Source organism: Narcine bancroftii, chromosome 10, assembly GCF_036971445.1.
Source record: "Narcine bancroftii isolate sNarBan1 chromosome 10, sNarBan1.hap1, whole genome shotgun sequence".
NCBI lineage: Eukaryota > Metazoa > Chordata > Chondrichthyes > Torpediniformes > Narcinidae > Narcine > Narcine bancroftii.
Window position 1 is genome coordinate 99,663,812 of NC_091478.1, and position 18,367 is coordinate 99,682,178.

The following is an 18,367-nucleotide window of genomic DNA, read 5'->3' on the forward strand; positions in this document are numbered from 1 at the left end:
AACTTGATCTATCAGCACCGTAATAGTACCGTGGTTAAGACACTGGGTTAGTTGCCAGAAGCGTGGATCACGATCATGTTATTAAATAAATCACAAATTAAATTTCCAGTTGGGTCACCAAGGTGACCGATAACATGAAAGACTCTGGTTGAAATTTCCTCAAGATGCAAATTAGATGAATGAATGATAATCTAAATGAAGCATACATGGTTCTTTATTGGGCTTAACAATGCTCATGAAATATTTGTTTTTTAGTTCTTGCTGAAACTGCCTCGAATCAAGAATTTGTTTCAACTGAAGGAGTCAGCAATTCAGGGCAGAAATGAAGAGACGACATCGGCCCACGAGGGCAGATAACATCAGTGGGAGAGCCTCAGCTCCCTGCTCAGTTCTTCTCACGAGGCAAAATGTTGAGAAACTAGGTCGAGGTCCAGCTGCCCTTCAGATAAGATAGTAAGATAAGGTACTATTTAATAAAACAGAAATGCAATATTGCACAAAATTGTCATTAGTCTGCAAATGAGACTCCCTTCAGAGTCACTGACAATCCATGGATTCGCCTCCAGTATTCCTGTGGCACGAGACTCCATTTCAGTCCAAACCATTGGCAGATCCAGACCTCCAAAATGATAAAGAAGCCTTTAGTGCCCAGGACCCTCCAGGAGCCGACCTGCTCTCAGCTCCCCCTCCTGAGAGTTGGTACCTCCATACCAGACAGTGATGCAACCAGTCAAAATGCTTTCCACGATACAGTTGTAGAAGTTTTTGAGTCTTCGGTAACGTTCCAAATCTCCTCAAACACCTCATAAAGTATAGTTGCTGGTGAGCCTTCTTCATGATTGCAATGACATGGATGCTCCAGGACAGATCTTCAGAGATGTTGACACCCAAGAATTTGAAGTCCTTGATCCTCTCCACTACTGACTCCTTGATGAAGACTGGATCATGTTTTCCTGACTTCCTGCTGAAGTCCACAATCATCTCTTCGGTTTTGCTAACATTGAGTACAATGTTGTTAATGTGACACCACTCAGCGAGCTGATCCTGTATGCTTCCTCATAGCCGTTTGTGATTCTGTTGAAAACTGTGGTTTCATCGGCAAATTTGTAGATAGCAATCATGGGTGTACAATGAGTAGAGCAGTGGGCTAAGCTCAAGAGACAGATGGGTTTAGTGGAATAAAATAAACTAAAGTAAAATTATTAAGCTCGATCTCTTGAGGCTGAATAGATTACGCTAGCTTTACGGAATTGAATTGTTTATCATCACGTGTATCAAACTACAGTGAAAAGCATTGTTTTGCATGCTATCCAGGCAAGCTAGTTCATACTTAAAGAACAGGGTGTGGTGTTACAGTAAGTCAAAGAGGGCAGAGTTGAGTGTTACAAAGCCATATGCTGAGAATAGTGAGCTGTAGTTACAATGGCGCAAAAGAACCATGTTCATGCAGGATAATCATGTCAATTGTGTTACACTGAAGGGAAGTTGAGGTGAAGAAACTATTAGATGACCTGCCCCGATAAAATACCATTACAATTGACTTTGTGTCAGAAGATTTTTTTTTTAAAAAACAGGCAACAATGAACAATTCCATTCCATTTTCCACTGTGTAAATAAAGGCCTGCTATTTTAAGCGAGCCTGACTTTTGAGAAGCATTCCAATAATCCAACAACATTGCTTGAAATCTTCATATCATTGGTCGAGAATCGGGGAAATGTTCCCTGGATCACTTCAGCTCTGGGGAGAGATCCTGATATCAGCCTGAGGTTGCCTGAATTGCTTGAGTGCGGCCATTCTCAACCATTTTTTTTTTTCGCCTGTGGCTCTGGTCAAAATTGATGAAGCCCCCTTCCCTCTGAAACAGTTGGGACTTCTCTCCTACCAATTGCAAGATAAAGCTTTAAAAATAGTTTATGATTTCAATCCGTGGCTCACTTAAAAATGCTGTGGCAACCAATGTGCGTGTGTGTGTGACTCCATTGAGAATGGCTTTTCTGGTGGCTCATTCTGGAGTCAAAACGCAAGCAGGGTTTATTGTTTCTTAATCTTCCATCAGTCCCATTTCCAACCCCACCCCCTCCCCCCCACCCCACCAAAATACCCAGCATGAGCCCTTAAAAAATAGCAACATGCCATGGATCCCTGTGATGTGTTCTACCAGTCAATAAGGCTATTCGAATATTTCACTTTCCAGGTCTTTTCCCTCCATCTCTGAGTCCCTTACAGACTGACATCCTATCAAACTAAGTTCTGAATATTTTCACCATGTCAGTATCAGTAGCTTTCTCTGGTGAAGAATTCCAAAGGTGCCAAAGAAATTTCACGGCATCCCAATCTAAAAAAGCTGTTCTGAGAGCCAAGGGTGACAAGGGTTACCATAATCCTATTATAATGCTAGGGACCTGGGTTCGAATCTGCTGCTGTCTGCAAGGGAATTTGTCTGTTTCCTCCATGTCCAAATGGGCTTTTTCCAGGTGCTCCGGTTTCTGTACAGAACTGGTAGGTTAATTGGGTGTAATTATGCAGAACGGATTTCAAGGGTCGGAAGAGCCTTCTACAATGCTGTATCATTAAAGCTTTTTAAATAAAATAAACTCTTTCCTGAGTGATGTCTGGAGGGTGCCTGTAGGGTGACTGAGAAAATTCAAGACCAGAGAGAGTACAACACACTTTTATTCAGTAAACATAACACACAATAGTCTTTAGACTGAACTGGGGTTTCGGCGGGGTTCCAGAGTTTACGTCGGGATTTTGCCTTTTCAGCCCACAAGCCCGGGCCGTCCAATTACACACAATTGATCTGCACCCCGAGTATGTTTTGAACCGTAGGAGGAAACCAGTGCATCTGGAGGAAACCCACTCAGACAACGTACAAACTCCTTATAGACAGCGCCAGATTCAAATCCCGGTCGATGGCGCTGCAACAGCTTTGCACTAACCTCTACGTTGTCCGTGCTGCCTTCGCAAAGAGGTCACATTTAAGGAACAACTCAAAGGCGAAAGGATGGAGGGGTCGGGGAAGGATGTGCAGGGCCCAAACTTATTAAGGGTTCAGTGGATAAAAAGAAAGGAGTGGTGCCATTCAGGAGGTGTGTCACATGGCCTTTAGCTTTCTGATTATCTTAAGGAGTATGGAACTATTTTAAATTGACTTTGTGAGCACAGCTTTGAGGATACCCTTGAGACTGAGCAAACCATCATTATTCTGCTGTTAGAGATGCTTGTGTTGAGAGGAGACAAAAATCAATGCAGATCACAGATTATTCATGCTGAAGTATCTGCAGGTATTGAAAACCAATAAAGGTGTGGGGATTATATCTTATTTAATGTTATGGCTTTTGGTTTATTTTTAAATTGACTTAAGTCCTTAAAGCTGTCCTGCTCAGAATCAACATGAAGCTATTAAACACGGAGCATACAAAGCCCAGAAGAGGCCTCAATTCTCCCTCAGCTCACGACGGCGGATCTTCCTGACGAGGTGCATCCTTCCTCCCTCCCCTATACTCCCGAGGCCATGTAATCAACTGAAGGAGATGGACGAAACCACAGGACTAATAACTGAGCAAAGTTAACTTAAAATTCCCTCAGAACGCCCAGAGCAAATCCATATGCGATGATAGGTAGAAGGTGTAAACTGCACATAGACAGCACAGGAAGTCAGGAATCAACCCAGGTCTCTGGCACCGAGACAGAGGCACCAAGTGCTGCAGCCCATGTGGCACTTGTGAGTCTGACTAAAAGAACAGGTCACAATAAATGTAAATGAAATAAGTTAAATAAAAAAAATTAAAAAAGAAATGCTCTATCCTTTGTTTCCATCCACCTTTGACCACATTAATGCTCTGTTGGCTGATCACCAAGCCTGCATTGTTCAAATAATACACTCACACTCACACACATGTACATGCACACAGATTAATTCAATTGTTCACAGTTGAGGTCTGGCCATTGTTATAATCACAGTCATAGAGTCATACAGTAGAAAGAAATTTTGTTTGGCCGTTGGGCACTCATCCATATTATTCTCACCTTCTGACGGCCTGTAGCCTTCTCTGGCTAGGTAATTCAACTCATTGTTGAGATACTTCTTAAATGCTGAATGCCCTTTCATACAAAGAAAAATCCCGAGTGTAAAGGTGGAGATTCTCTGCCCTTACTTCGGGAGACTTACCTCTGTGAATGCACCCTGGCCGGCTCCAAGGCACCGACTGCAATCCCTCTCGGGGGAAGGGTCAGTGGCGGAGCACTGTGCTCTGTTGCCTCACATGAATCTAATGCCGCTAGGGGCAGGCTGATGGCATTGCGGTGACGTCGTCAGCCCACGATCCCTCTCACTCGTCCCTCTCCCTCCATGACCCCATCAGGGCAGGGGGCCATTAGGGCAGGGGCGGCTGGTGTGGGCGGTGACAGCCCTGCCAGCTGCTCCGGCACCTCATGGGACCATTTCAGCCTTCGGGGCCTCATTTCAGCACCAGTGGCTTAATTTGTGGCAGAGCAATGGCCATCTTCCCTACCCATAATCCCCCATGCAGCTGGAACCATTCTGACGCAGAGCAGACGGGTGGCTCCACGGCAACAGTCTAATGACACACTGGAGTAGCAATGGAGTAGCTTATAGGACTAAGTTTAAAATTTTTATCCTCTTCTGCAGCCGGCCTCGAAGTGGAGACCCAGAATGAAAACACCTATTGTCTCTGTTTTCCTGAGTCTCTAAAACTGTACATTCCAGACTCCTACTACTCTCAGGTGAAATAGTTCCTCCTCAAATCGTCTCTAAATCCTTAACCTAAGTTTATGTCCACCTTGACTAAGAGGAAACATTCCCTGCACTCTATCCTATCTCTCACCCTCATCAGGTAATATACCTCAGTCATGTTCCCTTTTTCTCCAATGAATTTAAAAAAAAATCCATCAGCAGGGAAATTATCTGAGGGAAAGGAGCAGCACGTTATCAGATTTGTAAATAAATATTTAAATGAGCCAAGGCTTGCGGTAAATCAAAGAACAATGTCAGGTCATATAAAAATATTAAGCGTTCAAATGCCAGCTATTGCTAGACTTGCATTAACTTAAAGGAATTACAATTTAGCAGAATTACAGAATTGTTTCACAGAGTTTCTATGAAATTTACCATTAACACTCAGAAAAGAATGGTAGTTCCATGGATTTTTTTACATCATTCATGGCAAGGCCAGCATTTATTGCGCATCCTGAATCATAGAATGGCTTGTTAAGTCACTTCATAGTGCAGTTAAGAACCAACTATCTGCTAGTCAACTCTATGGTAACTATTTGAGGTTACGCCTACACTAGGGCAGGCAAGAGCAACATCTCTCAAGGGACAATATTGAATTAGATGGACCTCCATAACAATTAAACAGAGATAAACAAGGAAAATTGCAGATACTAGGGTTCAGTGCAGTACACAAAAGTGCTGCAAAAACTCAGCAAGTCAAACCAGAACCTGCTGTGTTTCTCCATCATCTTGTGTGTAACAATTAAGCATATTCAAATTCATTACTTCTACCAGATTTACTTATTGACTAAAACTTAAATTCTCCAGGAAGGAATTTTCACATCCAGGCTTCCCGTTGCCTGATGAAGGAATTCAGCCAGAAACATTGTTTATCTTTTGCTGTCCTTTGAGTTCCTCAGCATTTAGTGCATTTCTCCAGTATCTATGTCCCCTTGCCTGTCCAGCATTTTAACCACTGTTCCACCATGTTACATGCCACTAATTAGGGACCACACAATTACTCTGCACCTGTGTCTTTGATTATCCTCCTCTGTACATGAAGCAATTCTTCTGAATGTACCCCCCACTCATCAAATCTTCCTTCATCCATTGATCCGTTAAGATTTCCCATTCACACTTGTCCGGCACCTAGGGGATGGAGCAAGCACGCAGTTCTGAGAGTAGATTGTCAGGCTTAATGAGAAATAAGGCAATTTCTTTGGTTTTAAAACACACCTCATTTTTAAACACTCATCTCCAATAAGACCTGCTCTGATGACCTTCATTCTTTAAGCCCAGAAATTCAGATTACATTTTAAAAGCAGCTGAAGCTTTCAGTCTGACTTTCATTCCTTCACCACCTCAAGGTCTGATAACAGTGGTGAATAAACAGGTCTTTCAAGTCATTAAGTAGGATGTTCACCTTGGTTGATTCTGGAAAAGAAATGGTTAGATTTTGAAAGAGATTAAGTAGCCTGAGATGATACTCACTTAAAGGGATGAGGGAGAATCTTCTAGAAACAGAATATGCTAAGTTGGACCACACTTGGAATATTGAATATCATGTTCAGTTCTGGTTGCCTCCTTACAGAAAGGATGTAGAAGTTTTGGAGAGGGTGCGGAGGAGATATAACAGGATGTTGCCTGGATTGGAAGATGTGTCTTATGAGGCAAGCTTAACAGAGCTGGGGCTTTTCTCCTTGGGACAAAGAAGGATGAGAGGTGACTTAGTAGAGGTCTACAAGTTTATGAGAGGAATAGATAGGGTGGAAAACCAGCACCTCTCTCCCAGGATGACAGAACCAAGTACCAAAGGACATGTGTCTAAGGTGAGGGGAGGAAAATTTTGGTGAGACATCAGGAGTAAGATTTTAGACAGAGAGGAATGAGTGCCTGGAATGCATTGCTGAGACTGTTGGGGAGGCTGATACAATAGGAACATTATAAAAAATAACTCTTAGATTGGCACATGGACACAAGAAAAATAGAGGATTAGTGGTGTGAGCTGGGGAAGGTTTAGATTGTTGTAGAGTAGGTTCACATAGTTCAGCACAATATTGTGGGCTGAAAGTCCTTTACTGTGCTGTAATGATTATGCTCTAGAAAAATCCAAAATTATGAAATGAATAGCTAATATAGAAGCAGGGAGGATGTTTCTAATGGCAGGTGAGACTAGATCTAGGGGGACACAGTCTCTAAATTCAGGGGAATAGATTTAATTCACAGATGAGGCAGAACTTCTTCAAGAGAGCAGTGTATCTGAGAATAATCTGCCATTAAATGCTGGATTTTTGAATAATAAGGAATTAGGGTTATGGGGGCAGGCGGGTAAGTGGAGCTGAATCCATGATTGGATCAGCCATGATGCTCTGAATGGCGGAGCAGGTTCAACAGGCCAGATGGCCGACACTTGCTCCTAGTTCTTATCTAGCTTGTCCTTAAGACCAGCCCATTTTTGACTCCTTATGATCATTGTAGATAATGTGCATTGATACAGGGTTGTAAACTGTGTAAACTGGTCTCAACACAATGTCACGACATTAACCACAGAGGGAAGCCCCATGCCAGGACCTCTTGATTTTGTTGGTTTATTGTAAGTTGGTGCATCATTGGTACAGCTGACAAATGAGGAGCAGGCCAAAGTTCTAACCCTCAGTGATAAAAGCGCTGCTTTGCAAACTATCTTGTTCCATTAATGAGATAATAAATCTGGTCCAGCCATGTGCAATAAAGATCACTGTGGGGATTACTCAAGGAAGAGCACCTCCTCTAATCCTGTACCCAACAAATGGAATGACTGTCTGTTTAATACGCAGCTATTTGCTGTGCTCAAAATTTGCCGAGCTTTTATGCTGGTGTTGGATATAACACAGCCAGTGGGATTCAATGCTCCAATGCAGAAGGATAAGGATTAAAAATACCGAACGACCTTAACCTGTGCTTCATCATTGACTCTATAATTTATGAGATACAGACATCTAACAAAATTTAAATTTAATTACTAAGATCAGTAAAATATCTGCTCCTGAGCTTCCCATTCAATGCAATAGCATTGCCCCAGTTTCTCAACTTACCTTCAACTCATTCTTGTGCCTGGGAGGTTATTTTTAAGTTCATTGTAGCTATACCAGGTCTGGTTGACCATAATCAGTGCCGTTTTCTGTTGGGCTACTGCACTGAGTGGAAATTACGGCTTCCAGGCAGAGTGACAAGACCTCTTGTTCTTTTCCACCACATCACTGATCTCCCTTTGGCTATTTGAACCATGTAATGGCGAGGGTGTTCTTGAAGAGCCACAACACTGAGCAACCCTTGCTACGGCTGTTGTCCAGCCCGAGTCATAGGGTACTCAATGCCTTGCATTTAACCCGACATAAACCCCAGAGAGCTGCAGACTTTGAACTTTGACTGCCTGGAACAATCATCCTCTTTAAACTGCTCTCACAACCCACTCTCCATTTGAACATAAAAACACTGTCAGAGATGCTGTCTCTCGAATAAGCCCCGTCTTCCTGCTTAAATCACACTATACTTTGGAGCAGATGATAATTATCCCTGTTTCACCCATAATATCTTTCAGGTAAGATATTATCTAGTCCATGAGTGAGCTTGCCACAAAGCAAATTTGAGTGACCATTTATCAAAAGTACCTCCTTGCACTTCAAATTGCATTTGGGTGATTTTGAAGTCAGAAACATGTTATACACATGCAAGTATTTATTGGATTTCAACCTACTGCTTCTCTAGAACTGTTTGCTTTGTGTGGCGGGTGCACCTTGAACATCCGTGAGGGTCTTTTGTTCTACTCACATGGACTGCAATTCAATTGACAAATTCAAAAGACCCAGTGATAAAGGGTTAACAGTTCATATACTTCAACTCACAACCACCATAAATCACTGCAATGATGTCCTGTAGTGATACATTAAACAGATTAAAGTGTTACAGATTTGATTAATTTACATTCACAGCCAGAATTCAACAACCTCTTGTTCACAGGCCAAAGACACGTGAAATATAATATTTACCTGACACAGGGAAATGAATACTCATTGTATCTAGAGTCCTTTTTATAATTTACTAATGGGACGTAGGTTTTCAGTGATAAGATCAGCATTTATTGCCCGTCTCTAAGTAATATTTTTATTGGTTGAGATGAGGCAATGGATAAATGTGATAACATATTTACTTGGAGTGATACATCCTCAAAACCTAACAAGAAACTCATCCGAAATATAAGATGGGAAGTTAGGACTCAGTGTGAAAGGAGAATGTTTTTTTTGCCTGCAGATATTAATCCAAGACCAGGTTAAAATGGGACAAACATTTTAATTTCCGACATCATACAGTGTAATCTCAGGCTACATCTGTTATGGGGTACAACATTCATTTGAGGTTGGTGTAAATATGGAACCTTCACCAGTGATTGGAAGAGAAATCAACTGATATTGATAATTATTTTTTAAAATGTAGACATTCAGCATGTTAACAAGCTCTTTCATCCCACGAGCTCGTGCCAATTACACCCAATTAAGCTAGAACCCCCATACATTTTGAAGTGTGGGAGGATTCCAGAGCTCTAGGAGACATGGGGTGAATGAACACACTCCTTGCAGACAAGACCGGATTCGAACCCTGGTCGCTGGCCCTGTAATAGTGCTGCGCTAACTGCCCCGTTAACTGTGCTGCCCCTTGATAGGTACAAGTTGGATAAGGGCCTAGAGAGAGCTGATAGAGTTGAAGCATTGATCTAATTGATAGATTACGTCATAAGATTAAATGGACCCCCTCTGTCCTTTCACTCATCTCTGAAGGTATTATCCAAAATAGCACTAGATTTTCCACCTCTGCTCAGACAGAGCAGAATGAAGAAGGACCACTCACTTTAAATAATTTGAAAATTAATGAAATATTCAAGAAGAAACTGGTTAGTTGAGCAGTCACCTTAAGCTTCTTTTCAAACATGTTCTCTCCTCAAGGAGATTAAAAAAAAACACACACACACACAAATAAAACTCACAGAGGACATTGTTCAATAGTTTCCGTTATTCATTAGCAAGGATCTGTCTGTTAGGATACATCAGCATTTAATTTGGACAGTTTAAAAAGGGCGCGTAAGTGGGACTCAAACCTTCTTATTTCAATCACAGTCAAGTTGGACTCAGAGGTGGGGTGAGTGATTGGACAGTTTAAAAGGGGCGCAGAGGGTAAAGAGTTAAGCCAATTAAGAGTTGATTTGTAGGAGTGAGTAATTAAGTTCATTGGCATGGGCCAATAAAAGGAAGGGTAGCTAAAGGAGCGGCCCCATGTGTGAGGGGCTCAGTGTAGGAGTGGTGCTTTGAGGCTTTGGCTTAAGAGGCTTTGATGAGTAAAGGCTAAGAAAGAGGTAAGGCCAGATGAGGTAGTTTAATTAAAGTTAGATAATGGAGTCGGCTAGGGCAGAGGGTTGCTCCAGTTATGGGATGTACAGCTACATTTGTAGACGGTGCATCCAGCTGTAGCTCCTTACAACACGAGTTAGGGAACTGAAGCAGTAGTTGGATGGACTGTGGATCTTGAGTGAGACAGAGGTAATGATAGACAGGAGTGTTAGCGAGGTGGTCACCCCTATAATTCAGGGGGCAGGTAGCTGGGTGACTGTCAGGAGAGGGAAGGGGAAGGTGCAGAGTATCCCTGTGGCTTTTCCCATCAGCAACAGGTATATCATTTTGGATACTGTTGGTGGAGACCTATGTGACAAATCGAGGTGGTCATGTCTCCGGTGCAGAGGCTAAGCCCCTGGCTCAGAGGGGTAGGGGGGGAGAAGAAGAGAGCGATAGTGATTGGGGAGTAAATATTAGACAAGTGGATAGGTCTGCTGAATGAGATTGATGCTCCAGATTGGTACATTGCCTCCCAGGTGGCAGAGTCAAGGACATCTCTGATTGAGTACATAGTATTCTGAATGCTCATTCCAACTGATCAATATACATTGGTCCCAAATTGCTCAGTTTAGACTATCTGCTAGAACAGGCGAATCCTGAACATGGCCATGTGTAAATGAACTTAATGGATGGGACGGGTGAACAGCCAGATGTTATGGACCAGGTGGGACCAATGAGATAGAGAGAAGTGGGGATAAGGTCCTGAAGGAAGAATATAGGGAGTTAGGAAAGAAGTTAAAAAGCAGGACCTTGATGGTGGTAATCTTGGGATTGCTGCTTGTGCCACACGCTCAAGAGGGTAGGAACAGGAAGATGTGGCAGATGTTTGTGTGGCTAATGAGTTGGTGCAGAGGGCAGAGGTTCAGATTTCTGGATCATTGGGATCTCTTCTGGGGAATATTTGACCTCTACAAAAAGGAAAGGCTGCACCTGAACTGGAGGGGAAGCCAATATCCTGGCACATAGGTTTGCTCGATCTGTTGGGGAGGATTTAAACTAGTTTGGCAGGGGGGTGGAAATCACAGTAAGTGTGTGGAGATTAGGGTAGAAGGACAACTAGCTATGAAAGGAAAGAGGAAACTGATTGTTAAAATTAATGAAGGAGAGAGTGTAGTAAAATTAGATGGTAATCAAAGGAGTGAATGTGAGGGAGATTCTCTCAAGTGTATATACTTCAATGCAAGGAGTATGTAAAGTGGATGAGCTAAAACCATGGATCAACACATGGAAATACGATATTGTTGCCATCAGTGAAACTTGGTTGAAGGAGTGGTATGATCGGCACCTAAATGTTTGAGGATTCTGTTGCCTTAGACATGTTGGAACGGTTGGGGGTGGGGTGGGAGGGGAGGGAATAAAAGGTGGAGGAGTCGCATTGCTTGTTAGGGAAAACTTTACAGCGATGCTATGGCAGGATAGATTGGGGGGCTCATTTAGTGAGGCTATTTGGGTGCAAGTGAGGAATGGGAAAGGCATGAAAACACTAATGGGGGTGTATTGTAGACCCCCTCCTAATGGACAGGGAATTAGAGGAGCAAATTTGTAAGGAGATAGTTTATATGTGTAGTAAACATAAGGTGGTGATTGTAGGAGATTTTTAAATTTCCACACATTGACTGGGACGTGCATCCTGTAAAAGGACTGGATGGGATGGAGTTTGTCAAATGTGTTCAGGAAAGTTTTCCAAATCAATACATAGAAGAATCAACTAAAGAGGGGAGAGTATTGGATCTCCTATTAGGAAATGAGATATGCCAAGTGACCGGTTTGTGTTGGGGAACACTTTGGGTCTCATGATCATAATACTATTAGTTTAGGGTTAATTATGGAGAAGGATAAGTTTGGCCCAAGGTTGAGATTCTTGATTGGAACAAGGCTAATTTTGAGGAGATGCAAAAGGATTTAGAAAGTGTTGATTGGAATCATTTATTTTCTGGGAAGGACGTAACAGATAAATGGAAGATATTCAAAGGGGAAATTTTGAGACGACAGAGTCCCTGTGAGGAAAGGTTAGAAAATATAGGGAGCCTTGGTTTTCAAGGGATATTGGGAATTTGGTTTGGAGGAAGAGGGATGTAAACAATAGATATAGATGGCAGGGAATCAATGAGGTGCTTGAGGAATATAGAGTACAAAAAAATGTTAAAAGAAATGAGAAAGGTTAAAAGGAGATATGAGGCTGCTTTGGCAGGCAAGGTTTACAAAAAATCCAAAGGGTTTCTTCAGGTACATTAAAAGTAAATGAATAGTGAGGGATAAAATTGGGCCCCTTGAGGATTGGGGGGGCGGGTAGTTTATGTGAGAAGACAGAAGAGATAGAGGAAATTTTAAATGATTTTATTTCTTCAATATTCACTAAGGAAAGGAATATTGAGTCAGGTGAAGTAAGGAAAACTAGTAGTGAGGTCATGGAAAACAGATTAATGAAGAGGTTGTACTGGCTATTTTAAAGAGACTAAAGGTGGATAAATCTCCATGTCCTGACAAGATATTCCCCAGGTCCTTGATGGAGGTTAGTGTAGAAATAGCAGGGGCTCTGACAGAAATATTTAAAATGTCATTAGCTACAGGGGAGGTGCCAGAGAATTGGAGGGTAGCTCAAGTTGTTCCACTGTTTTTTTTTTTAAAAATGCTCTAAAAGTAAACCAGGTAATTATAGGCCTGTGAGTTTGATATCAGTGGTAGGAATTCACTCAGAGCATGGTGGGAGTGTGGAATGAGCTTCTGGCCAAAGTAGTAGGTGTGGGCTTGATTTTAATATTTAAAGATAAGTTGGATATGTATAATGGATGAGAGAGGAATGGAAGGTTATGGACTGGGTTCAGGTCAATGGGTCTAGGTGGGAGAAGGTTTTCGGCATGGATGAGAAGGGCCGAACTAGCCTCTGTGCTATAATTGTTATATGGTTATATAGCATCACATTGCAAAATGTTGAGCTAAGGGATTTCAATCAAAATCATGGGATAGAACTATAAAGACATATACATTGTCTTAAATTGTGAGATTCAAGTCTGAAAAATCCTCAAAAAAGAATTCAAAAATACAGTTATGATTTAGGATGCAATGTTGAAAAGTCAACAGTTGGGTTTCCTTCAGGTTCTCCAGTTTCCTCCCACATTCCAAAGACTGACCGTTTTAGTAGGTTAATGGGTTACATGGGTGTAACTGAGCGGCGGGGGTTATGGGTCTGTTAACGTGCTGCAACATTGCATCTAAAAAATAAAAGTTGCATAAGAGGGTTGGCGCAGTATCTAGAATCAATATTAACCTAATTAAGCAAGCTTGCAACACTAAAGCTGGTTTATTTGTTTGTGGGATTATCTGCTAGGACTTTATTATAAACTTTAACTAACTGCTCTGATTTGGATTCAAGAGGAACTGAGTCCAGCTGTGGTTGTGTTGAATATCGGAGCAGACAAGACAAGTACAAATTGGCTTCCTCTTCCTCCTGTTCCTTATATTCTTACGTTGTTGTCAATAATACCAAATGTCTGGCCATTACCTATTTGCTGATTTTGGGAGTTGACTGTGCTGAGGGCACAAATCAAAATCTTAAAATGTTATAAATGAAAGTAGGAGGTTAGGCTCCCTCCCAGCCCACCACCACCACCACCATCCCCCCCCCCCACCCCCCCCAGTTTTGCTCAAACACCTCAAAGTCACTGCCTCACAATGCCAGAGAGCATTGGACTTTTCCTACTGCTTGTGTGGAGTTTGCACATTCTCCATGTGATCAACTGCATGATCCTTGTCCAGCCAATATGGCATAACAAGCTTGTTCAGCTTTCAGACATCAGTTAAAGAGTTGAAAACCAAGATGTGGTTCTAAATGCCTGATTAGATAAGGAAGGCAGAATCTCTACAGTCCCTACCTTGTCATTAACATCAGCCATTGTCTATTTTTTAAGCCTTCCATATCATGGAGCCATGACCCTTGACACAAGTTGGGATTCAAAATGCTTAAAGCTCTCATAATAAATGGCATTTTTCCCAGAAGGTTTGACCTTTGCAAACATAGTTCATCAGATACTGTAGGCAGCATTCCTTTGAATTATAATTACACCTCTCCACCTAAGGAGGAAAGTCATCTTCTTAGCTGCACTGGCTCCAGATCTTGGAAGAGTTTGACTGAATACCAATTTAAATTCATAAACAGCCTTGGAGCATGCTAATCCTCAATAGAAATATGCACAGCCCTGTCTTCAGCATGACCTCTGGTGAATGTCTTGTCTAGAATATATATATATATATATATATCTTTGGCTTGGCTTCGCGGACGAAGATTTATGGAGGGGGTAAAAAGTCCACGACAGCTGCAGGCTCGTTTGTGGCTGACAAGTCCGATGCGGGACAGGCAGACACGGTTGCAGCGGTTGCAAGGGAAAATTGGTTGGTTGGGGTTGGGTGTTGGGTTTTTCCTCCTTTGCCTTTTGTCAGTGAGGTGGGCTCTGCGGTCTTCTTCAAAGGAGGTTGCTGCCCGCCAAACTGTGAGGTGCCAAGATGCACGGTTTGAGGCGTTATCAGCCCACTGGCGGTGGTCAATGTGGCAGGCACCAAGAGATTTCTTTAGGCAGTCCTTGTACCTTTTCTTTGGTGCACCTCTGTCACGGTGGCCAGTGGAGAGCTCGCCATATAACACGATCTTGGGAAGGCGATGGTCCTCCATTCTGGAGACGTGACCCATCCAGCGCAGCTGGATCTTCAGCAGCGTGGACTCGATGCTGTCGACCTCTGCCATCTCGAGTACTTCGACGTTAGGGATGAAAGCGCTCCAATGGATGTTGAGGATGGAGCGGAGACAACGCTGGTGGAAGCGTTCTAGGAGCCGTAGGTGGTGCCGGTAGAGGACCCATGATTTGGAGCCGAACAGGAGTGTGGGTATGACAACGGCTCTGTATACGCTTATCTTTGTGAGGTTTTTCAGTTGGTTGTTTTTCCAGACTCTTTTGTGTAGTCTTCCAAAGGCGCTATTTGCCTTGGCGAGTCTGTTGCCTATCTCATATATATATATATATATATATATATATGGGGTGTAAGCGCTCCAATGGATGTTGAGGATGGAGCGGAGACAACGCTGGTGGAAGCGTTCTAGGAGCCGTAGGTGGTGCCGGTAGAGGACCCATGATTCGGAGCCGAACAGGAGTGTGGGTATGACAACAGCTCTGTATACGCTTATCTTTGTGAGGTTTTTCAGTTGGTTGTTTTTCCAGACTCTTTTGTGTAGTCTTCCAAAGGCGCTATTTGCCTTGGCGAGTCTGTTGTCTATCTCATTGTCGATCCTTGCATCTGATGAAATGGTGCAGCCGAGATAGGTAAACTGGTTGACCGTTTTGAGTTTTGTGTGCCCGATGGAGATGTGGTGGGGCTGGTAGTCATGGTGGGGAGCTGGCTGATGGAGGACCTCAGTTTTCTTCAGGCTGACTTCCAGGCCAAACATTTTGGCAGTTTCCGCAAAGCAGGACGTCAAGCGCTGAAGAGCTGGCTCTGAATGGGCAACTAAAGCGGCATCATCTGCAAAGAGTAGTTCACGGACAAGTTTCTCTTGTGTCTTGGTGTGAGCTTGCAGGCGCCTCAGATTGAAGAGACTGCCATCCGTGCGGTACCGGATGTAAACAGCGTTTTCCTTGTTGGGGTCTTTCATGGCTTGGTTCAGCATCATGCTGAAGAAGATTGAAAAGTACTCGAGATGGCAGAGGTCGACAGCATCGAGTCCACGCTGCTGAAGATCCAGCTGCGCTGGATGGGTCACGTCTCCAGAATGGAGGACCATCGCCTTCCCAAGATCGTGTTATATGGCGAGCTCTCCACTGGCCACCGTGACAGAGGTGCACCAAAGAAAAGGTACAAGGACTGCCTAAAGAAATCTCTTGGTGCCTGCCACATTGACCACCGCCAGTGGGCTGATAACGCCTCAAACCGTGCATCTTGGCGCCTCACAGTTTGGCGGGCAGCAACCTCCTTTGAAGAAGACCGCAGAGCCCACCTCACTGACAAAAGGCAAAGGAGGAAAAACCCAACACCCAACCCCAACCAACCAATTTTCCCTTGCAACCGCTGCAATCGTGTCTGCCTGTCCCGCATCGGACTTGTCAGCCACAAACGAGCCTGCAGCTGACGTGGACTTTTTACCCCCTCCATAAATCTTCGTCCGCGAAGCCAAGCCAAAGATATATATATATATATATATATATATATATATATATATATAAAACGATGAACATCTGTGGTAGTATTTTACAGCAAAAAAAATGAATGGTTCATATCTTCAATTTAGACAATGGCCTATTTGCATTTTTCATCCCATGTTAAAGCAAAAGAAGAAAATAGTTGTGATGAAAATTTTTCAGCTTGGCATTACGCTCATGAGTCTTAACAAAATTCCAGGTGCTGGAGAAATTCAACAGGTCACGCAGGATTCATAGAAAAGTATGGATGATGTGTGACCGACTGAATTTCTCCAGCATTCTCTTATTATTATTTCAGAACGCAGCTTTCTTTTTCAATGTTTTTTGTTGGTTTCATGAAATAAATATTCCAAAGATACATGACAATAAAATAAAATATTAACAAATCTTGTATAGTAATAAAAATGGTATTGAAACCTACGTTACATTGAGAAGTAAAAAAAAGGATACTAATTATTGATCCCTCCCTTTGGAGGCTACTGGTTTAACACACACAGTCCATTACTAATAATAAAAATGAAGGTAAACAACGGGGTCAAAAACCAGAAACTAATTAATCTTACAAATTTTCAAAATAATTAAGGAAGGAACCCCGTAAAGAAACAAAGTTAAGATTCATTTCAGAGTGGAACATCTCATTTTTCTCCAAAGACAGACATACCATCATATCGGACAACCATTGAGTGTGAGTGGGAGGGACAGCATCTTTCCATCTCATTAACGTGGCCCTTCCAGCGATAAGGGAGGCGAGGGCAACTTCACGGGATTGTGAAGCAGTCAATATTAAACCTGTTGGCCCACTTATTCCAAAGAGAGCAAGTAAAGGATTTGGAGTCAAAGCAACATTAGGTCTGGTGTGAACTACTCAGTATTTCCAACATTTTCGGAGGTTAGACAATGACAAAGCTGGGGTCAAGTGTAAGACATAAAAGTGCTGGAGAAATTCAGCCCGTCACACAGGATCCACAGCATAGTATGGATGATGCGTGACCTATTGAATTTCTCCAGCATTCTCTTACATTATTTCAGAATGCAGCCATTAGTAGTGCTCTGCCTGTGTGACATTTATATAAACCATTCACAATGTCAACATGTTGATAGGCCCTTCACAGTCATTTGTAACGATGGAGTCATTGTTTCGTTGGAAAACAATGAACGGCAATTTTTGCAAAGCAATATTTCACAGAGTAAATTGTGTAAATATATATTCCATGCCATTCGCTAAGAGCCAAAGCTGGTCTGGCATTCTAATAAAGTTTTTTTTTAATCATTTGTTCAAGGAATGTAGGCTGAGCCTTTGATGTCCCTCCTGAATTTCTCTTGCGAGATGCTGGTGAGTTGCCTTCTTGAACCACTACAGTCGTTGAAGTTTGTGTGCACCCACAAGGCTGTTATGGAGAAAAGTCCAAGATTTTGGACCTTTTCCATAAAACCAAGATATTTATATTACTGTTTCAAAAGCTACATTCATTTGAAATATTGACTCCGTTTTGCTCTCCGGAGATACTGAGTATTTCCAGAACTTTCTTTCTGTCTTTTCAATGTTTACCATTGGTACATTCAGAATGATTAGAACACATCTGTGGTAAGAATTCCCTTTAACTATCCAGAGCAAGATATTGCTCATCAATTGTTTAGCCGCTGTCCGCACTTTTCCTCTGTGGAATCAAACAAAGTTTCATCCTGCAGCCATGCAGGGAAATACAAGGGATGATCGGTAAAGCTCAATCAAAGACAAAAGTTTCAAGGAATGCCATTAAGGAGAAAAGAAAGGTGGAGATGTAATGAATGATAGACCTTATGGACTTGGCATCTGATGACACTATCATCCATGGTGGAGTGATGTAATTAGAGAATGATTAACATAATAGGTAACATCTCAAAGCTTTGTAAGCATAGAAATAATAACAGAGATAGGAAGAGGTGAAGCTATGGAGGGGTAGGATATGATATGGCAACTTATTGTCATGGACAATACAGATACATCAATATTGCTGGAGGTACCCAGGTACATACTGTATGC